This window comes from Staurois parvus, unplaced genomic scaffold (genome assembly GCF_062004578.1).
Source record: "Staurois parvus isolate SC_StPar_1 unplaced genomic scaffold, SC_StPar_1.0 ptg000250l, whole genome shotgun sequence".
Taxonomy (NCBI): domain Eukaryota; kingdom Metazoa; phylum Chordata; class Amphibia; order Anura; family Ranidae; genus Staurois; species Staurois parvus.
The window spans coordinates 807433-830496 of record NW_028318046.1 but is presented as its reverse complement, the minus strand read 5'-3'; positions in this window follow the sequence as shown (position 1 = coordinate 830496).

Below are 23064 nucleotides of genomic sequence, written 5' to 3'. Positions count from 1 at the left end.
TGATGAATATACTGTATATATACGTCCACAGCATAATATATATACACACATATAAGAACAACATTGCCCTGGTGTTGAAAAAAAAAATAATAATAATAATAATAATAATAAATATATATATATATCTCCATAGTAACAGTGCTGAGCTGTTATTGTACAATATATACAGTTACATAGACATCAACCCATTACTAGAAAGCCACCTCTACACATCCCATAATAACAATGCACACCCCATAGCAACCATTGACAGTCCTTAGATCCAGTGTGAATCCAATCATGTATCATACAGAAGTATACACACACATATGGAGAACATTGGCCCGGTGCTGAATATAGATGAAGTTACAGAGACACCGACCCAATACTAGAAACCCACCATGGAGAGCCCATAGCAACCGCTCCCAGCTCCTAGCAACAACACAAGTCATTCCCATAGTACACAGCAGACTGAATGTACAATACATATATAGGAGAATCATATCCCCCACAGAGACATCCATAGACAGAATGACATCTAAATCCCCTTCTTTGTGGGGAATGTGATGTTTATAAACATAAATACAGAATTATCAATCATTATAGGATTTTGTTTTTTTATTTTTGTCTGTAAATTGCATAAAAATCATTTAGAAAAAATCCTATGACAATATCACCACAAGAAATCGTTTTGTTATCTTATATAATACAGAAATGATGACCAAATCAATAGGCTGATGTCAGTTCTGTGTGAGGCTTTCTCCTGTCCATCAGGGATCACAGGCAGTTGGCAGACCTGAGCAAACGATCCAGAGCAACCGATCAGCCAATCAGCACTCTCCTATACAGTTCAAATCCTTGCTTCGGAAAAGTGTGCAACTAGCCAGCCTGGCCAGGTGATGACATCACAGTGCAAATCTACTGAGCATGCCCAGAAAGGTGATGACATCACAGTGCACAGTGCAGGCTGCAGGGGAGTAAACAATTGATTGAACTGGTCAGTCAGTCTATAGACTACGGAGGAAGGAGGAGGTTGTGCGTCTTGTGTGTCCAGAGAGAACTTCATATTTAGGAGAATGACCCGCATGATGACCCGCATGATTAGAAAGAATACATTTGTTCCTCCATTTACCATCAGAGAGGAACCAACATTGAACAGACAGGATATGGAAATGAAGCTCGACCCCAGCAGAGATTCTGCCCAGCCTGCCCATCAGAATCCCACCCCTGAGGGCAAGCGTCGGCCATTTATTGGCCGGGTTGGGGCTTTTTTCCGTCGTCTGTTCCGTCGTAAGAAGAAGAAGAGAGCAGTTAGGGATCCAGAAGGTAAGATTTATGATCGCTACAACATACAAGCTGGCTGATCCATTTTATTTTTGTTACATTGTATCTTCCTATTAATGAAAAGCAGATTACAGACCACACCCCTAATTATAGCCCCCTATAACCACACCTTCCAACAGCAACCAATCACAGCCTTCCTATACATTTAAAACCTGCACAGGGGAAGTGACAGTTGGAAGTACATCTGCCTTTCAAATAGTTTGTTTTGCATTCAAATAAGAAAAAAATCCAAAATCTAGTTGTGTAAAGTCACGTTACAAACATGAGTTTTTCAGCTTTATTTTTGCATTAGCGGTTAGTGGAATTTTCCCGCGTTTGTTTTTATTCAGCGTTTTTATGTGCAAAAAAAATATTTTTTTGGTAAAAAAAAGTCCCAAAATGCTGGTTTGCGGCGTTTTACCGCGTTTTTCACTGATAGAGCGTTTTTACAGCTGAAAAACTCCTCTAGATACACACTCGTTTTGAGTTTTTTTTTCCAGCCAAAAAACGTTGACTCCAGTCTATGTGTGTATGGACACATAGGATAACATGCTGGGGGGTTTACTGGCTGTAGAAAAAAACATCAAACCCCAAAAACAGCCGCTGTGAAAGCGTCAAGTGTGCATGAGGGATTACTCTGTTCCATGGGAGGAGGGGGGGGGGTGCCAGAGCTGAGACCACACCTTCCAGCAGCAACCAATCACAGCCTTCCTATACATTTAAAACCTGCACAGGGGAAGTGACAGTTGGAAGTACATTTACCTTTCAAATAGCTTGTTTTGCATTCACATTATAAGAAAAAAATCCACAATCTGTATACTGTAAGCTGCTGTAGCACTCCTTTTCATTAAATTCACAGCATCCAACACCGGCTGAAATTCCTAATCAGGCTCTTGGAGTGGATGCCCACACTGATTGTTAGAACGAGGGAAAGGTGGCACAGAAGCAGTTTATTGACAGCATCCCATCTTCTGTCTTTTCTAATTGAAACTCTGACAGTGTCGTATTACATGTAGCATTGTTAGATTGGGCAGATTTAGTCATATTTGGAGCCAAAATGTGTTTGTTTTCTTCACAAAAGAGCAGTTATGGGTTAGAAGCCATAACAATATTATTTCTGGGCATTTCATCCATATATATATTTTTTGTATTTGCCACCAGAACTAGGGATCAGGGTAGGTCTTTAATAGCCAGTATACTGATCGGTCGGACACAGTGGGTATCAGATCTCGCCAACCCAGAGGAGCGTTCCGGGAGGACATCCTATGACATCCACCCGGAATGGTAAAAGTCTCGCCTGGCCGTCACTTGACAATCGGCCAGGTGGGACTTTCATCATTCGGCATTAAATTCCTTTCATGTCCTTCTGGAAAGCGCCTTGTGCACGCCGCCACAGTCCACACTGCAGAGAGATTTGTTGCCCTCTGTATCTGGCCGATCAGTGTACCAGCCACTGCCAGTTCCATATGATCGCTGTGACCAATCACAGCAGATCACATAACAATGGTATACAATGGATGGCGTTCGTTCATGCCATCCAATGTATACTATTGAGATTGGTCACAGTGATCACATGGTACATGCAGGGTCAAACGGTACCATGTGATTACCTATGGCCAACCATAGCTAACCATAATAGAAGACACTAAATGAATCAATTTAATTCAGTAAGTATGGTTGTTTTTACCTGTGCAATTCACCGGTATAAGCAATCATAATCTGTAGGAAAAAAAAAACAAAAAAAACCTGATCATTTCCCCAGAGTAGTACAATGTTACTATGGTTAAAGTATATTGCTTTGGTAACATAAAATAAAATAAAGAAAAAATATATAATACAAAAGAAAAAAAATTATAAACTTTATTTTGTTTATTTCTTTTTTTTTTATACTGTCACCAGTTAGTGTTCCTTATCACCGCCACACTAGTTATAGGATGATGCTGTACTGCACTGGTGACAATATTTATAAAAAAAGTGACAATATAAAAAAAAAAGTAAAAAAAAAATAAACAAAAAAAAGTTTATAATTTTTTTTCTTTTGTATTATATATTTTTTCTTTATTTTATGTCACACTGTTACCAAAGCAATATAATTAAAATGTTCCCAAAAATTATGACAAAAAATTACATAAAAAATTTCATAAATACCTCAAGTTGTTTACATTCCAAAAAGAGGTCATTTTGGGGGGTATTTGTACTGTCCTGGCATTTTAGGGCCTCAAAAAATGAGATTGGTCGTCAATGCATCAGAATTGATCGATATGCACACCACAGTTTGTGAACTCTATACCTTTCCTACAGACTAAGTATTGATCACTGATTTGGATTATTTTAATGAAAAAAATGAAACACAATACATTTTGGCTTAAATTTAGGAAAAAGATTATTTATTTGCAAAATATTTTAATAGAAACAAAGAAAAATGTGGGCTTTTTTCAAACTGTTGTTTTACTTAGCAAAAAAATTAAAAACCCAGTACTGATTAAATACCACAAAAGAAAGCTCTATTTTTTTGAGAAAAATGATAAAAATTTCATATGGGTGCAGTGTGGCACGACTGCGCAATTGGCATTCAAAGTGCAAAAGCAATGAAAGCTGAAGATTGGCCTGTTCAGGAGGGCGGTTAAAGTGCCAGCTATTGAAGTGGTTAAGTGGGAACTCTAGTGCCAGTAACAACTGCACAAGATGGGAATTTCTTCTCACTTTGGAGGAATTTCCTCTCACTTCCTGTACCTTACTATAAAAAAAAAAAAATAGAAAATGATTTTTAAAAAGGCAACTGGACATTTGTGCTTTAATTCTGCTCAGCCAGTCTTGTGATTTATTTGGTTAGTTCTGTACTAGTTGATGGTCTAGGAAAACAAAGACATGAATGGAAGCTAATCTATTTTTTTTTTCTACAGAAATCAATGCGATCCCTCCTGCTATCACCGTTGACAACCCGACCGTCTCAGAAAATGAGACGATGACTACCAGAGGCACAAACAGTGCCCACCGACAAACCGCAGAGGAGCTGGTGTTCAACCCATCTGCAGAGACTGTGGCTGCACCAATAGATGGGCTAGAAATCAGCATCCTTACAGAGACTGTGTCCATCCCAGGAAGTGGGACTGAGATCACCACTACTATGGACAATGAGTCAGACCGAAGAAGCGAGATCCAATCCACCAACGTAAAAGACATTGTGGAGACTGTGCCCACCCCGACAGATGGGACTGAATCAACAACCACTACAGAAAGGGATCCCAGCTCAGACACTACCTATGTACCAACAGGTGAACGGGTCTTCCCCAGGGCTGCAGAGATTGTGGCAGAACTAAAAGATATGATAGATATCAACATCCCTACAGAGACTGTGTCTATCCCAGAAAGCGGGATTGAGATCAATGCTACTATGGACCATGAGTTGGACCAAAGAAGTGAGATCCAATCCACCAATGCCAAAGATGTTGTGGAGACTGTGCCCACCCCCGCAGATGGGACTGAATCCACAAACACAACAAAGAGGGATCCAAGCTCAGACAGTACCTATGTTTCTGCAGATGAACAGTTTAGCACACCTGTAGAGACTGTGGTTGAGCTAAAAGATGGCATAGGGATCAGCATCCCTACAGAGTCTGTGTCTATCTCAGATACTGTGATTGAAATCCCTTCTGCTACAGGCAATGAGTCTGACTCAGAAGGCACCCCAACAGATGAGACTGAAACTGTACTTGCAAAGTCTGTGGCTAATATAAAAGATGGGATGAACAGGGGAATCTGCACAGAGACGGTGTCTGTAAGAGGGTGGCTAAAATTTAAATGGGAAATGAAGATAGAACCCGAGGCCACAAGCAGCCCAAGTGGTTTTCAGATAATCATTTCCGAGAGAACATCCAAGTCTACCACCAGCGAGGAATCTGTCCAATCTGCCCAGCAGACTTCCACCCCTGCAGGCAATGGTCAGTCATTCTTCAACAAGGCCTGGGCCTTTTTCTTCAAGAAAGAAGAGAGAGAAAGAGAGACCGAAGAGAGAGAGGAAAAAAATGAAGAGCAAGACAGAGAGAAAGAAGAAACTACTTCAAAAAGTAAGGATTGTAAACAATATGAACAATGTAAGTTACCTGAACAAGATCCATTATTTAGAGATGTTTCAGACACTTGTTCAGTTAACTTTATATTGTATATTTGGAAAAACTCAAGAAATATCATTGAAACAAACGTAGGTGGAGATAAACTAACCCCTTTTTTTTCCTCTTTAGAAGTCAGCCAGATCCTGCTTGATGTCCCTTTGACTGTAGAAAGCTTCAAATATCATAAACTTATTGGAAAGGGAGCGTTTGGAAAAGTAAGTGATCAGATTCACAAATGTTTTTATTCATACCCATATAATAGATAGGGATCCTGTATAGAAGGGAGGCGTGATAACTCAAGGCTGGATTCACACAGTTGTGGTGTTTTACCACCAGTTATAGTTGTGCCATGAAGTGCATCATGTTGAGGCAGCCCATTCATGTAAATAGGCAGCCTAATTCTCCAAGATTCGCCATAATAGGTGCATTAGTAGGTGTGTTGGGTGCCATTAAAGTAGAACTCCAGCTTAAATCTCAGTACCCTTAATAATGTCCCCTCACCCCTCCTAACACCTATGCTGACTAAGCTGTGTAAGAAAGAAGTAAAGCGGCTTCTTTATGAAGATAAAGTATCTTTTATAACGGCAGGGTTACACTGTATTTGCATTTGGGCATTGCGGTGCCATTCATTCTAAATGGCACCTCAATGCATGTGAGCTCCAGCACATCACAGCTCACGGTACGGCGCTACCACTGTGTTACCAAATATAATGCATGCACCATTTCCGGTTGCACATGGTGCATTATGCAGCCCATTAAAAAAAAAGGGCTGACTTAAAGTAGTTGATATAGCAAGCTAGTCAGAATTCAAATTTAAATAGGTAAATAGGTATTGCACATATGTATTTGTAAAAAAAAAATATTATACCTTTTCCGCTGGTCTAATCTGCAGGTCATGTGATCAGTCTTCCTTGCTGAGCACATCACGGACCTGCGGGTGGGCGCATCTGCCTAGGATTACATATACAGAGCTGACCCTGAATTGACAATACTAATATCTTATTCTTCTTTCTCCTTCAGGTAATTTTGGCATCACATCCTGCTGTTGATCAGCTGCTGGCAATAAAAATGGCAAAAAAACTTTTGTGGCCTCCCGATAGACTTCTGATAGAGTACCAAGCCATGGTAGCGACGGAGGGTTGCAGGTTCTTCCCGCAATTATTTGCTACTTTCCAGACAAGGGTAAGTATCTTTATCTTTTACTTATTTGGTGGAATTTTAGAAGAGTCCAAATCAATTAGAATAAGACATTCTCCGACCCCTTATAGCTCTCTAATCACTTGTGTTGGTAAATGTTAGTTAACCGGACTGGTTCTGTAACCTTGAAGAGTTTTTGATGGTCCTCCAAGCAGGTTCTTCGGTTCTTGCTGCTTGTAAAAGGAGCATAACATCTTCATCATCACAGAACAAGCCCAGTAAATGTGATTATTTCTAGCTATAAAATAACACAAATAAATGAGATTCTTCACAGACATGTTGCTTAATTTTTCACTGAAAGTCTCCAAATTAGAGAAGACAAAGGTGAAGGGTTGAATATGGACTCTCATAGTTAATAATGAATACGTTATAATTTTTCTCTGTTTTATCTTCTAGGATTTCTTTTTCTATGTCATGGAGTTGGTGAATGGTGACACCCTGCAACAATTCATGATAAAGAGGGATCGACTGCATATTGACACCATAAGGTAAGTACTATAATGGAGCTCACTAGGATTGGGGAGGGAGGCAGAATCAATGCCAATTGTAGACAGATCACCTTTAAGCTATGAGGCCTCCATATTAAAGGGGATGATTGGATGTGCCTGCTTTACCTAACCACCCCCAGGTACACTTGTCAGGTGCCTTGCTCTTAAATGCTATGTTTGGATTGATTCAACATTTTTAATTAGAAAATGCAGAAGGAATAGGAAAGGAGGATAGCTAAGATGCCAGACATTTCCTATATCTCTTATAGGGGGAAGCAACGTTAGATACTGGGCCAGAATTCATACCCTGACAATAGTAGTCTGCCAAAAGTAATGGGAGGGACTCATACACCTGAGATCGTAGTTCACTCTTAGCAACAATATACTCGAATATCCATGGGTAGCATTAGACTGACATTACCTATGGGATAGGATTCGGGAAGATCTAACTAATAAGAGATTGGTATAATGAATACATTCCTGGTTGTGTACTTAGCTGGACAACATTCGTTTCATTAGTACTTTAAAACCAGCAATAACGCCTTAATGAAAACCCATCGGGGTTTGCTTATAGCCAAATAAAAAAGCATTATGCATATAAACAAATAAAGACCCCCCTATGGCAATGTTTTGTTAAAATGATTTAACAATATACAAGATGTCTTCAAAAATATACCTATTTCTACTAGAATTAGGATCAGGTAATATTAATCAGGGATCTAGTTACTGTAAGTTTATCACTAACAAATCTTTTCTTCTTTTTCCATCAGATTTATTGCGGCGGAGCTCCTGTGTGGCCTTCAATTTCTTCATTCCAGAGGCTTTGCACACAAGTAAGTTATTATCCATTATATTTTAAAGTTTTAACTCAATGTTCTCCAAACTGCGGCCTGCAGGTCAGATGCAGTCCTTTGCTTGCCTTTATAAAGGCCCTGGGGCACTATTCCTCCCACTAACACCAACAATTGGGAATTATTCCTCCCACTGACACCAATTATGGGGCACTGTTCCTCCCACACCCACCAACTTTAGGACATTATTCCTCCCACTGATTTCAATGATGGGACGCTATTCTTCTCACTGACATCAATGATGGGGCGCTATTACTCTCACTGACATCAATGATGGGGCGCTATTCCTCCCACTGATACCACCAATAGGAGACTTTTCCTCCCACTTACACCAGTGATGGGGCACTATTCCTCCCAATAACACCAGTGATGGGGCAATACTCCTCCCACTGACACCAACGATAGGACACTATTCTCTCCATTGATACCAACAATAGGGTACTTTTCCTCCTGGTAATACCAATGATGGGACCCTATTCCTTCTCTTACTGACCACAGACGCTATGCAATAGTCTTATTCCCAATGACCACAAAGCCTGAGGCATTGTTTACTCTCACAACAAAGGTTCACCCTCCTGCATGTGAAGGACAGTAATCTGGCCCTGTGTTTTGAAAGTTTGGATACCCATATTCTAGCTCATAAAAAGGTTTGGAGCAGACAGCTTACTTTTTTTTTCTTCTTCTTTACAGTGACTTGCATTTTGGCAACGTCCTCGTGGATAGCACCGGACACATCAAGATTATCGACTGTGGATTGGCATCTATAGTACAAATGGCACCCTGCCCAGGAACGTTGATGCCCTCAAAGGTAAGAATCACGCTGTCCATCAATTGACTATGCTGTAGTATTTTTCAGGCCACCGAGAGGTGCTTATCCTCTTCCATTCTAGAGCAACTTTTTTTTTCATTTTCCGCACAAATGTTATAAAATCTATATTTTCAGGAAAAAATACACTAAAATGAACTTTAATGCACACAAACACTATATAATGCTCATTATTCTGTAAAGAAAAAAAGATGTTGAACAGAAAAACTGTGTGTGCCCGTGAAAGTGTGAAGAAGTACGGTGCCCGACATGATCATGTGCAGACAGCTGATCTGTGTAAAGTTAAATGGAAATGAGGCACCTAGAATTACTGGTCTGTGGTGTGCACAATGAGACCCAATTTGGGTTGCGCAAATGATATTTATGCACATGTGTGCACCCTTCACATGTGTTTGTATGCTAGAACATTTTTTCTAGATCTACACTTTTTTCACTGTTATTATTTCTTTATTTTTTATATTTAACTTTATTGCTATCACATGAGAGCTATTAAGCCCCCCTTGTGATAGCATTGGGCAGGTGACGGATACTCCTAATGAAATCAGGGGTCTCAAGAGGTGTGGGAGAGGAAGGGAACTACTGAGAGGGAGCACTGGCAGGGAAGGGGGGGGGAATCACCTGTGAGCCACATAACAGTGATCAGGCAGGTCTACAGCCACCCAGATCACTCTTATAGTAAAGTCAGAAACCGGCTGGTAAAAACAGAAACAGATACATCCAAAAAGGCTGGATAGATTAATAATGAAATAAAAAGTGGCAAAATAAATTAAACGTTGCCTAGACCCACAGAATGGGGTTGGACCTTTGCTTGGTGTTGCAGAATTATGACACAGCCAACTATTATTATGATGTATATAAATTAAAGGGGAACTAAACCCTCCTAACCTTTACAGCCAAGGAAGCTGCCATCTTAGCCTCTGTTTGATCTGTTGCTGCCATGGTGCTGCACATCTGATCAGTTGTGACACCAGCCATTTGATGGCTTGACAGTTCACTTGAGAGCAAAAGCAACCGTGACAGTCATCAATCATGGCATGCCTTGAATGTAACGGTTTTTGGAAACTATTAACGTAATGAGTTGAATTCCACTTTAATTGCTTTAGGAATTGAAATGAAAGTATTGTATTTTTGTATTTATTTTAACATGCTTTGGGCTATAAAAATATTTTTTTTAACTATTCCAGGTCGATCAAAGAATATCGAGAAACTTTGCCAGCGACTACTTCAACTTTGGCTGTCTGCTCGTCGACAATGTAGATGATTGCATTGGGGACAAGTTCCAGCTCCGGGACTTCATAGGAGAGGTAAGTAAATGCCCTACTTTAGCCAGAGATAGAAAAAGTTTATTTGTTCTATAAAATTGGCTAAATTAAATTGTTTAGTTATTGCTTTTGGGATGTTAATGATCTATTTTTTTTTCATATATAGCTTTCAACCTTTCCTAATCCCAGGTCTTCGTTCACAAATCTGCGACACCACGCATTCTTCTCAAGGATAAACTGGGATGACCTGGAAGCTGGGAAAATAAGTCCACCATACGTCATGGAACCTGTAAGTATATGACCAGGAAATGGGGTCACGTCTGTAATTTTGCTATGTCTGCTGGTTTGCATTCTCTATTCTGCCCCCCTCTGGCATGAATGAGGAGCTGCATTGATTTTGAGGTTGTGCAAGTGTTATCTAATAGATTGTACTTTTGGATGGAAAAACAATCCACAGCGGACCATTTATAAGTCATGCATCTATAAAGCATGAAACCTATCAACATTTCATAGGCAGCTTTATGCTTCTACTGACAAGTTCCTGCACAGAATTTAGAATCAGTGAAGTATTTAAAAAATCATTTATAAACATGCCTGTACAGTGATAACAATATAATGATTATTCATGTTGATGAATATGTCCAATCGTGACTGGTCCTATTAAAAGGATTTTCACTCAGTACATAGCAAATAATAGAACCTGCCCAATAATAATATTCAATATAGTGACAATTAGGCATTATCTAAAATCATTAACATTTTTTTTTCCTCTCCACAGAGCCCGGAGGTAGAATGGTCATCGGAGATCGACATGAAAGTCTTAATAGAGGAGGACAAATATGAGGAATCTGAAATAAGCAATTTTGCGGATATAGCAAATATCCAAGGATTCGAATTTCTCAGTGATCGATGGAGAGAAATGCAGCAACGCCGCTAGGAATATGAGGCCACGTAAGACAAGGGGCTGCAATAGTAGGGACATCACTGCCAAAATATGGTCACTGGCCATATTTGGGCAATGACAATCAACAACAGGTATCGTACCTGACAGCGGATTTACAACCGAGGACATTTCTACCACCAGCTTTCTGGTGGCAATGATTCCTAACGAAGCAGCAGATGCTGGCATCTGCTGAGTCCTTAGCAACTGCCGCCGTCACCAGCACATTACTTACATGGCTGGGAATCCTCGGCTACCTTACCCAAGAGACTGGGATAGCAGTGACACCACTGCCCAAGTATGGTCACTGACATTGACCAAACATGGCCACAGTACATTCCATAGGGGCCACAGAAGAGCACCCTAAAATCACAAAAAGGACCAGTAGCAGTATACACCTGGTGGACTAGTTTAATGGTAGCCCCCACCACACTGTGCTGCTAGCAGTTCACTGGAGAAGTCTAGAAGCTGCACACTGGTTGACTTGGGCCTTTTGAGCAGCGGCGGACAGAGCCATGCAGGGCTGCTATCAGTGGGGTACCTTCGGTACTCTTGCAGTGGCCCAGACAGCAGGAGGATCAATGTGGAGGAGGGCAGTTGCAGAGCGATGCTCATATACCTCTCCCTCCAGCAGCTGGCAAGCCAGGACCAGGGGACAGCCTGGAGAGGGGAGAGGAGAAGTGTCGGAGATGTAAGAGCCCGGAGGAGGTGAGCTGTGTTGTGTTCTGTGTGATCTCCCTCCCTACACTGACAGATTGTATGGGACTGCACACATCTTCCCCCCTCTCTCCTTCTTGCTACCCGGAGATAAGCAGCCCTTGGAAGAGGTGAGTGTGTGCAGCCCCATATGATCTGAGAAAGGGAGAGAGAGAGATGGAAGAAGAGAGGGAAGAAAGAGAGAGGAGAGAAGAAAGAGAGAAAGAGAAGAGACAGAGGAGAAGAGAGAAGAAAGAGAGAAAGAGAAGAGGGAGAGGAGAGAAGAAAGAGAGAAAGAGAAGAGGGAGAGGAGAGAAGAAAGAGAGAAAGAGAAGAGGGAGAGGAGAGAAGAAAGAGAAGAGGGAGAGGAGAAAGAGAGAAAGAGGAGAAAAGAAGAGAAAGAGAGAAAGAGAAGAGGGAGAGGAGAAAAAGAGAAAGAGAAGAGGGAGAGGAGAAGAGAGAAGAGAAGAAAGAGAGAAAGAGAAGAGACAGAGAGGAGAGGAGAGGAAGAGAAGAGACAGAGGAGAGGAGAGGAGGGACAGAGGAGAGGAGAGGAAAGGAGAAAGAGAGAAAGAAAAGAGACAGAGGAGAGGAGAGAAGAAAAAGAGAAAGAGAAGAGACAGAGGAGAGGAGAGGAGAGAAGAAAGAAAGAAAGAGAAGAGACAGAGGAGAGGAGAGGAGAGGAGAAAGAGAGAAAGAGAAGAGACAGAGGAGAGGAGAAAGAGAGAAAGAGAAGAGACAGAGGAGAGGAGAGAAGAAAGAGAGGAGAGGAGAGAAGAAAGAGAGGAGAGGAGAGAAGAAAGAGAGGAGAGGAGAGAAGAAAGAGAGGAGAGGAGATAAGAGAGGAGAGGGAAGGCAAGAGAGAGAGGAGAGAAGAGAGAGAGGAACGAGAGAGAGACGAGAGAGAGAGAGGAGAGAAGAGAGGGGAGAGAAGAGATAGAGGGAAGAGAGACAGAGGGGAGAGAGAGAGAAGAGAAGAGAGAGATAAGAGAGAAGAGAGAGAGGGGAGAGAGAGGAGAGAGAGGGAATAAAGAAGAGAGGGGAGAGAGAAAAGAGGGAAGAGAGAAAGGAGAGAAGAGAGAGATGAGGGAAGAGATAAGAGAGAGAAGAGAGAGAGGAGAGAGAGAGGAAAGAGAGGAGGAAGAGAGAAAGGAGAAAGAGAGGAAAGAGAGAAGGAAGAGAGAAAGGAGAAAGAGTGAGGGAAAGGGGGAAGAGAGAGAGGAGAGAGAGGGAAGAGAAGAGAGAGAGGGAAGAGAAGAGAGAGAGGGAAGAGAAGAGAGAGGGAAGAGAAGAGAGAGGGAAGAGAAGAGAGAGAGAGGGAAGAGGAGAGAGAGAGAGGGAAGAGAAGAGAGAGAGGGAAGAGAAGAGAGAGGGAAGAGAAGAGAGAGGGAAGAGAAGAGAGAGAGAGAGGAAAGAAGAGAGAGAGGGAAGAGAAGAGAGGGAAGGGGGGGGGGGGGGAGAGAAAGGGAAGAGGAAGAGGGAGAGGGAAGAGAGAAGAGAGGGAAGAGGGAAGTTAGAAGAGAGGGGGGGGAGAGGATAGAGAAAGGGAAGACAGAAGAGAGGGAAGAGAGAGAAGAAAGAGAGAAGGGGGAAAGAGAGGGAAAATAGAGAGAGAGGAGAAAGAGAGGGAAGAGGAGGAAGAGAGAGAGGGAAGAGAGGAAAGAGAGAAGAGAGGAAAGAGAGAAGAGAGGGAAGAGAGAAGAGAGGGAAGAGAGAGGAGAAAAACAACACAGAGGGAGGGAAGAGAGAGGGGGGAGGGAAGAGAGGGGGGGGGGAGAGAGAGAAGAGAGAGGGAAGAGAAAGAAGGAAGAGAGAGAGAGAGAGGAGAAAAAGAGAGGGAAGACGGGGAAGAGAGAAGACAGGAAAGAGAGAAGAGAGGGAAGACAGAAGAGAAGGAAGAGAGAAGAGAGGGAAGAGAGAGAGGAGATGGAAGAGAGAAGAGAGGGAAGAGAGAGAGGAGAGGGAGGAGAGAGAAGAGAGAGAGGAGAGGAGAGAGGAGAGAAGAGAGAGAGGAGAGAAGAGAGAGAGGAGAGAAGAGAGAGAGGAGAGAAGAGAAAGAGGAGAGAAGAGAAAGAGGAGAGAAGGGAGAGAAGAGAGAGAGGGAAGAGAGAAAGGAGAGAAGAGAGAGAGGGAAGACAGAGGGGGGAGAGAGAAAGGGAAGATAAAGAGAGAGAGGGAAGAGAGGGAAGAGGGAAGGGAGGGAAGACAGGGGGAAGAGAGAGGGAAGAGAGAGAGGGAAGAGAGAAAGGAGAGAAGAGAGAGAGGGAAGAGAGAAAAGAGAGAAGAGAGAGAGGGACGAGAGAGAGGGAAGACAGAGGGGGGAAAAGAGAGAAAGGGAAGATAAAGAGAGAGGGAAGAGAGAAGAGAGGGAAGAGAGAAAAGAGGGAAGAAAGAGAGGAGAGAGGAGAGAAGAGAGAGAGGAGTGAAGAGCGAGAGGAGAGAAGAGAAAAAAGAGAGAAGAGAAAGAGGAGAGAAGAGAAAAAAGAGAGAAGAGAAAAAAGAGAGAATAGAAAGAGGAGAGAAGAGAGAGAAGGAAGAGAAGAGAGAGAAGGAAGAGAAGAGAGAGAGGGAAGAGAGAAGGAGAGAAGAGAGAGAGGGAAGAGAGAAAAGAGAGAAGAGAGAGGGACAAGAGAGAAGAGAGAGGGACAAGAGAGAGGGAAGAGAGAGGGGGAAAAAGAGAGAAAGGGAAGAGAGAGAAGACAGAAGAGAAGGAAGAGAGAAGAGAGGGAAGAGAGAAAAGAGGGAGAGAGAGAGAGAGAGAGAGAGAGAGAGAGAGAGAGAGAGAGAGAAGAAAGAGAGGAGAGAAGAGAGAGAGGAATGAAGATCGAGAGGAGAGAAGAGAAAAAAGAGAGAAGAGAAAAAAAAGAGAGAAGAGAAAGAGGAGAGAGGAGAGAGAAGGAAGAGAAGAGAGGGAAGAGAGAAAGGAGAGAAGAGAGAGAGGGAAGAGAGAAAAGAAAGAAGAGAGAGAGAGGGACAAGAGAGAAAGGGAAGAGAGAAGAGAGAAGAGAGGGAAGAGAGAAGAGAGGGAAGAGAGAAGAGAAGGAAGAGAGAAGAGAGAGAGGGAAGACAGAGGGGAGAGAGAGGGAAGAGAGAGAGAGAGGGAGGAGAGAAGAGAGGGAAGAGAGAAGAGAGGGAATAGAGAAGAGAGTGAAGAGAGAAGAGAGAGAAGAGAGAGAGGGAAGAAAGAGGGGGGAGAGAGAGGGGGGAGAGAGAGGGGAGAGAGAGAGGGAAAAGAGAGAGGGAAGAGAGAAAAGAGAGAAGAGAGAGAGGGAAGAGAGAAGAGAGAGGAGAGAGGGAAGAGAGACAAAAGAGAAGAGAGAGAGGGAAGAGAGAAGAGAGAGAGGGAAGAGAGAAGAGAGAGGGGGAATGGAAGAGAAGAGAGGGAGGGAAGGGGGAGAGAGAGAGAGAGAGGAGAGATGGAGGGGGAGAGAGAAAGAGGGAAGAGAGAGGGAGGGAGAAGAGAGAGATGAAAAAGAGAGAGAGAGAGGAAAGAGAGAGAGAGAGAGAGAGAGAGAGTAGAGGAGAGGGGGGGCGAAGAGAGAGGGGGAAGAGAGAGAGAGAAGATATATAGAGAGAGGGAAGAGCAAGAGATGGAAAAGAGGAGAGAATAGAGGGAAGAGAGAAGAGAGGGAAGAGAGAGAGAGGGCGAAGAGAGAGAGGGAAGAGAGAGAGGGGGGGCGAAGAGAGAGAAAGAAGAGAGAGAGGGGGGGAGAGAGAGGGAGGAAAGATAGAGGGAAGAGAGGACAGGACACTCATGTGGAAAATACGATGGACAACATCAATGAACCCGCCCACCGAATAATGTACAGCTGAAGACATCATCTCTAATCTCTACTGGATATCACTGATTTACCCTGCTAAGCGGGGGAGGGCCTTATACATCAGAGGCAAAATATGGGCAGCACAGAGGCTTAGTGGTTAGCCTTGCAGCACTGGGGTCCTTGGTTCAAATCCCAACCAGGACCCTATCTGCATGGAGTTTGCATGTTCTTCCTGTGCCTGCGTGGGTTTCCTCCGGGTACTCCGGTTTCCTCCCACACCCCAAAAAAGGGCAAACTTGCGTTGGTGGTGTAGTGGTAAGCATAGCTGTTTTCCAAGCAGCTGACCTGGGTTCGATTCCCAGCCAACGCATTGTCCAAGATGGCTGCTTTGCCTCCTTAGTATTGCCATGATAATGCTGATACTAATATTATTTATAGCAATGATAATAATAATTCCAACAATATCGACAACTATCATGATAATAATATTAATAGAAATGATATTTATAAAGATAATAATCCTAATAGTAATGGCAATAATAGTATTAGAAATTGCAATTATTATTATACAGTATTTATAAAGCGCCAATAGTTCGCTCAGCGCTGTACATTACAAAGAGGGACAGAACATGTGACAGAACAATACCAATACAATGCAAAACATGAGGGGATCGAGGGCCCTGCTCTTTGGAGCTTACAATCTAGGAGATAATGATATATATATATTTATTATTTGTAGGTGAGAAGCAAATACAATAAAATGATTTCTTTGATCGCTGTGTCCTTCAGCAACAGCTGATCATATGTCCAGGAAAAGGGCCAATCTGAGCAGCCTTTTACCGTGTGATCAGCTGTGTCCAATCACAGCTGATCACAGTGTAAATCAGAAATGCTGGATATCGGCAGTCCTTTCCTCCCGCTCACAGCACATGAGGAGAGGAGAGCTGGTAAGCAGCATTTCTCAGAGGGGACATCTACACTGATCATCAGAGCACTAATTATCAGTGTAGCGCCATCAGTGCCCATCAGTGTTTTCCTTTAGCTTTCCCTTCCCTTGTAGTGGAAGGGCCGGCCTGACTGCATACAAATTTAAAGTCTCTCTCCCTCCCCCCTCTCCTTTCTCTCTCCTCCCTCTATCTTCCCTCTATCTGACACCCCCTCTCTCTCTCATCTCTCTCTTCCCTCTCTCTCTTCTCTCCCTTTCCCCCTCTCTCTCCCCCCCCCTCTCTCTTCCATCTCTCTCCCCCTCTCTATTCTCTCTCTCCCCCCTCTCCCTCTCTCTTCCGCCCTCTCTCTCTCTCTCCTTCCTCTCTCTCTTTCTCCTCTCCTTTCTCTACTCTCTTATCTCTCTCTCTCCTTTATCCATCCCCTCTCTCTTCCATTCCCCCTCTCCCTTCTCTCTTCCTTCTTTCTCTCCTCTCTCTCTCTCTCTACCCTCTCTCTCTTTCCCCCCTCTCTCTCTACCCTCTCTCTCTCTTTCCCCTCTCTCTCTTCCCCCCTGAGAGAGAGAGAGAGAGAAAAGAAGAGAGAGGAGAGAAAGAGGGAAGAGAGAATCATATATACATCTGCACACTTATTGACTCTCTCGCTCTCTAATTGGGCGGGGGGGGGGGGGGGTGCACAAAAAATGTTTGTATTGCCTCGGGCAAAAAAAAAAGAAGATTTTAGCATGTGAGGAGGTGCAGCATAGTGCAGCTAGTAAATACACAGAGTTGCAGTAAAACTTGGAACTTGTGATAAACAGAATGCCAATGTTACAAACACCCAGGTAGGAGAATTTACCGCTGGGAAATTACAGTTCATTGTAGTCAGATGTGGTGGTGGAGAGGTGCTGACAGCGTCTGTCTCAGAGGATGACGCATGGCCTGGCAGTCCAGTCTCAAAAGGAAAGCTCCTTTCCCTCCTAATCAGGAACCTCTCCCTACCATTAGTTACTTTCCCTAACAAGAAGGCGTTTCTCTCCCTATACTAGCCACACGCCAGAAGCGTGCCAAAACCCAGGGGCAGGGACGTAAAAGACCCTGCTGACCCAAGATGGCCGCCAAGGGTCACATGGGCACAGCGTAGGCAACCAGTTTGCATGCCTTATGTATTGTATCGCAGCCACATGATCTAGGGCCCATTCTAACCTCTGTGTAGTGGTAACACACGCATTATTGCATTAACCCAATGTACGGTATCATGCATTACTGACTTGCAGTAGCAATCATTTTGAATGGAGCGCACCAACATACCGGCATTGCTTTAACCTCCCTGGCGGTATGATTATTTCAGATTTTTGGTGCTGAAAGCGGTACCATTTTTTTGCATGGAAATATGTATTTTTTTATTGTAGGCTGTAATTTTTAGGAAAAACTCACTGAAATCTGTCCGAACAAGAGTCTAGTAAACATCCCGGGTATGATAAAATTTGAAACACAAAATCATAAATTATAATTTAATAAATAATCATAAAAATAATATAAAAATAATAATAAATTTAATTCAATAATATAATCAAACCAAAAACACTGAAATGTGAAATATAGCGCCAAGTTCGCACATTGCTGAGCTCAGTCGCAAAATCGTTTTCAGTGTCTGATGACGAATTTCCCCCACGAATCATTATCACTCAATTCTGCAAGTGGTTCTGATTTACTATCGCTGTTCTCTAGCTCATCTAAACCGCTTTTGACCTAAAGGGACGCTTTTTGGACGCCATGGACATTTCTCAGTTTCCAGGCAGAAAGAACAGTAACAATGCAGGCAGGGCGCCGGACAAAGCAGTAGGGACAAAATGTATGTGAAATTGGTTGAGACAGCAATGTTATACTATGTAAAATGTAAAAAAAAAAAAATGACATTTTTTAAAATGTTTAAATTTCCCGCCGCCGGCGGCGCCCGTACGTCCCGACGTCACAGGGACAGGACACAGAAGCCGGATGCCGGCATCGGCCGGAGGAGATGGCTGGGGACGCTGCAGGGGACACATCGTGGGAGCGCAGGGTAAGGTAAGTGAAGAACACATGCCGGAGCAGTGCCGCATGGTATTCCCGAGTGTAGCTCGGGGTTACCGCTTTTGGTACTGAAATGTTACCCCGAGCTACACTCGGGAATACCGCCAGGGAGGTTTAAAAAAAAAAAATATGCTGGAGATTCTCCGCCGGCACCCGGCGATAGCCGAGTATCACTGACAGGGGAGAGGTCTGTATGTAAACAACACAGGACTCTCTCTTGCCAGCAGTAACATGGACAGCAGAGAAATACACAGCAGCATGTTTCCCTAGTAAAACACACACAGTACATGTTGTAAAACACACACAGCACAGATTTAACCCTTTGATCACCCCAGATGTTAACCCCTTCCTATCCAGTGTCATTAGTACAGTCCCAGTTTTATTAGCACTGATCACTGTATTGGTGTCATTGGGATGTCAGTGGCAGTTAGTCATTTCCCACCCAGTATCAGAATGCCCGCACCAGTCTTGCAGCCCCGCTATAAGTCGCTGATGGCTGCCATTACTAGTATATATATATATAAAAAAAAAATCCAGTATATATACCGCCATTTGTAGACTCTATAACTTTCACGTAAACCAATTAATTTACTAGTCCATAGAAATTATTATTATACAGTATTTATATAGCGCCAAAGGGTATGCTCAGCGCTGTACAGTAGCAAGGGGGACAGAACATGAGACAAGACAGTAACAATACACTACACGAGGGGTTGGAGGGCCCTGCTCTTTGGAGCTTACAATCTAAGAGGGAGGGGAAGGTGGCACAGGAGGAGATGGCTGTGGGGGATGGAGTGGTGGGAGGAGTGGAGGGGGTTAGTTGTTAGGTGAGGTCAGGTATTAGGTGAGGTTGGGGTAGGTTTCCCTGAAGAGGTGGGTTTTCAGGGTGCGCCTGAAGGTGAGGAGGGTAGGTGACAGTCTGATGGATTGGGGTAGGGAGTTCCATACATGGGTGTTCATTTTTCATCTGTAAACGGACAGATGAAAATTAGACATACGGATCGCCTGTGTAACAGAACCCAGAGAGTTGATAATTTATCAAGAAGGAAAAAAACAATATAAATATGCAAAGAATTTTCCACACTTCCAACATCCACTCAAAAAATGTTGCCAGAAAGAACAGACCACCCTGAATTTTTTTTTAAATTGGCTGTTGGAAATAGCTTTCCATTTTTATTATGCTGTTTTTATTATTATTAATAACAATAATAATGCATTTATACTGCATACCGCCCCTACGCAACTGTCTGTTACCCATCAACTGGTGGCATTAGTCTACCCTCCACTATGTACAAAACGGCCATGGTGCCCTTATAATGCAGAGCAACGCTAACCTGACCACTAAGGACCACCCAACCCAAAGACAAGGCATAGAAGACCCCACACATCAAGGGGCTTTGAAGCTGAAACGGGGACAGTCAAGCTGGGAAGGAAAGTGCAAGATGATGCTGGACGTCCCCCAGTCAGGAAATGAGGCGGGTTCTATCTGACTTGCTGCAGCTTCCATTGCTCACAGTGTGCAGTGAAAGTAGAGTAAGCCATTTTGATACAGGAAAGGAGCCGCTACAACTGTGCGAGACTGAAGGGAAGGCAGCTTTAAGCAGGGGCGGACTGACAACTCATGGGGACCCCCGGCAATAGGGGATAATGGGGCCCCTGTGTCCTTGCCCAAACTCAAAAAAGCCTATGAAAAAGGTACCAGGGGCATCTCATGGGGCCCCCTACTGACCCCGGGCCCTCGGGCAGTGCCCGAGTTTCCAAATGGTCAGTCCGCCCCTGGCTTTAGGTGATAAATATGATCATTCATTTGTGTGCAATGTAATGAAATGGTATGCTCCAATACACCCCTTTTTTTGCAAGATCAATAACCCATGCCTTGCTTATACAAAGTCCAATTAGAGCAGGGGTAGGCAACCTGCGGCTCTCCAGCTGTTTGTGGAACTACATCTCCCATGAGGCATTGCAACATTACAAAACTGACAGTTACAGCTATGACTTGCAGAGGCATGATGGGACTTGTAGTCCTGCAACAGCTGGAGAGCCGCAGGTTGCCTACCCCTGAATTAGAGCAACAAATAAAAGTTGTAAAGGCTCTTTCTAGCGGCGTCATCTGATCCGTTACACAGGGAATCCATGAACCCATCCCCCGCTGAATTGGAGCAGAACAGGACTGAGGTCACTTTTTGTGGACCCATATTGGATCTATGGTTGGCAGACTTGTGTCTGTATACATCAGGCTACCTCTCATCCATCATGTCCATGAACCCGGCTTAACGGGCCAGATATGCACATGCATGTGTATATATATATTGCAGGGGTCCTCAAACTACGGCACGCCGCGCACATTCATCCGGCCCGCCGGCAGGGGACACTAAGTACAGGGGCGGGCAGGGGGCTGCTGTCTCCTACCTGGCTCCAGTCCCACGACGATCCAGTCCAGGATGCGCAGCTCCTTCACTCCGGCCGCTCCCTCACTCTATGTCCGCGCGGCCGCTCAGCTCCGCCTCCTCACCTCTGATTGGGCGCCAGTACTGTAGCTCAGGAAAGGCACACAGCCAATCACCGGCGAGGAGGCGGAGCCGAGCGGCCCCGCGAAAATCAAGGGAGGGAGAGACTGAAGTGAAGGAAGGAGGACAGCTGACCGCCCGGTAAGTGTGCCGTGCAGATGGTGCTGCTGCAACCAGGTATGCTGGCTACAGGAGCACCATGCTGGAACAGGGGTTGACTAGTTACGTGTCATTGGTGTCAGTAGAGGAATAGTGCCCCATCATTGGTGTCACTGATAATAATGATGGGACACTATTCCTCCCACTAATACCAATGATGGGGCACTATTCCTTCCCTGACACCAATGATGGGGCACTATTCCTCCCACTGACACCAATGATGGGGCACTATTCCTTCCCTGACACCAATGATGGGGCACTATTCCCCCCACTAATACCAATGATGGGGCACTATTCCTTCCCTGACACCAATGATGGGGCACTATTCCTCCTACTGACACCAATGATGGGGCACTATTCCTCCCCCCACTGACACCAATATTGGGGCACTATTCCTCCCACTGACACCAATATTGGGGAACTATTCCTCTCACTGACACCAATGATGGGGAACTATTCCTCCCACTGACACCAATATTGGGGCACTATTCCTCTCACTGACACCAATGATGGGGAACTATTCCTCCCCCCACTGACACCAATATTGGGGCACTATTCCTCCCACTGATACCAATGATGGGGCACTATTCCTCCCACTGACACCAATGATGTGGCACTATTCCTTCCACTGATACCAATGATGGGACACTATTCCTTCCCCTGACACCAATGACGGGGGAACTATTCCTCCCCCCACTGACACCAATATTGGGGCACTATTCCTCCCACTGACACCAATGATGGGGCACTATTCCTCCCACTGACACCAATGATGGGACACTATTCCACCCACTGACACCAATGATGGGGCACTATTCCTCCCACTGACACCAATGATGGGGCACTATTCCTCCCACTGACACCAATGATGGGGCACTATTCCTCCCACTGACACCAATGATGGGGCACTATTCCTCCCACTGATACCAATGATGGGGCACTATTCCTCCCACTGACACCAATGATGGGGCACTATTCCTCCCACTGACACCAATGATGGGGCACTATTCCTCCCACTGATACCAATGATGGGGCACTATTCCTCCCACTGACACCAATGATGGGGCACTATTCCTCCCACTGATACTAATGATGGGGCAAAATTCCTCCACTGACACCAATGATGGGACACTATTCCTCCCCCTGACACCAATGACAGGGAACTATTCCTCCCCCCACTGATACCAATGATGGGGCACTATTCCTCCCACTGACACCAATAATGGGGCACTATTCCTCCCACTGACATCAATGATGGGGCACTATTCCTTCCATTAATCCCAAGGATGGGGCTCTATTCCTCCCACTGATACCAATGATGGGGCACTATTCCTCCCAATAACACCAATGATGGGGCACTATTCCTGCCACTAATGCCAATGATGGGGCACTATTCCTCCCACTGACACCAATGATGGGGCACTATTCCTCCCACTGACACCAATGATGGGGCACTATTCCTCCCACTGACACCAATGATGGGACACTATTTCGCTCCATAAGACACACTTGGTGAGAAATATCTGTGCGACTTTTAGAGCGGCCGGCCAGGTATTCCCACCGCCGTTGTATGTCCACAGTCTCTGAACAAATGCGGACATAGCACAGGAGATGACCATAGTTTTTTTTTTTTTTAAACTATAGTCCGGCCCTCCAATGGCTGAGGGACAATGAACTGGCCCCGTTTAAAAAGTTTGAGGACCCCTGATCAGGGGTGGACTGACCATTTGGAAACTCGGGCACTGCCCGAGGGCCTGGGGTCAGTAGGGGGCCCCATGAGATGCCCCTGGTACCTTTTTCATAGGCTTTTTTGAGTTTGGGCAAGTACACAGGGGCCCCATGATCCCCTATTGCCCAGGGGCCCCATGAGTTGTCAGTCCGCCCCTGCCCCTGATATATTGTATATATATTTGTTTGTTTAAACTGTGCCCGTGTCCTCATTAAAGAGATTTTACTTACTTCCTGTC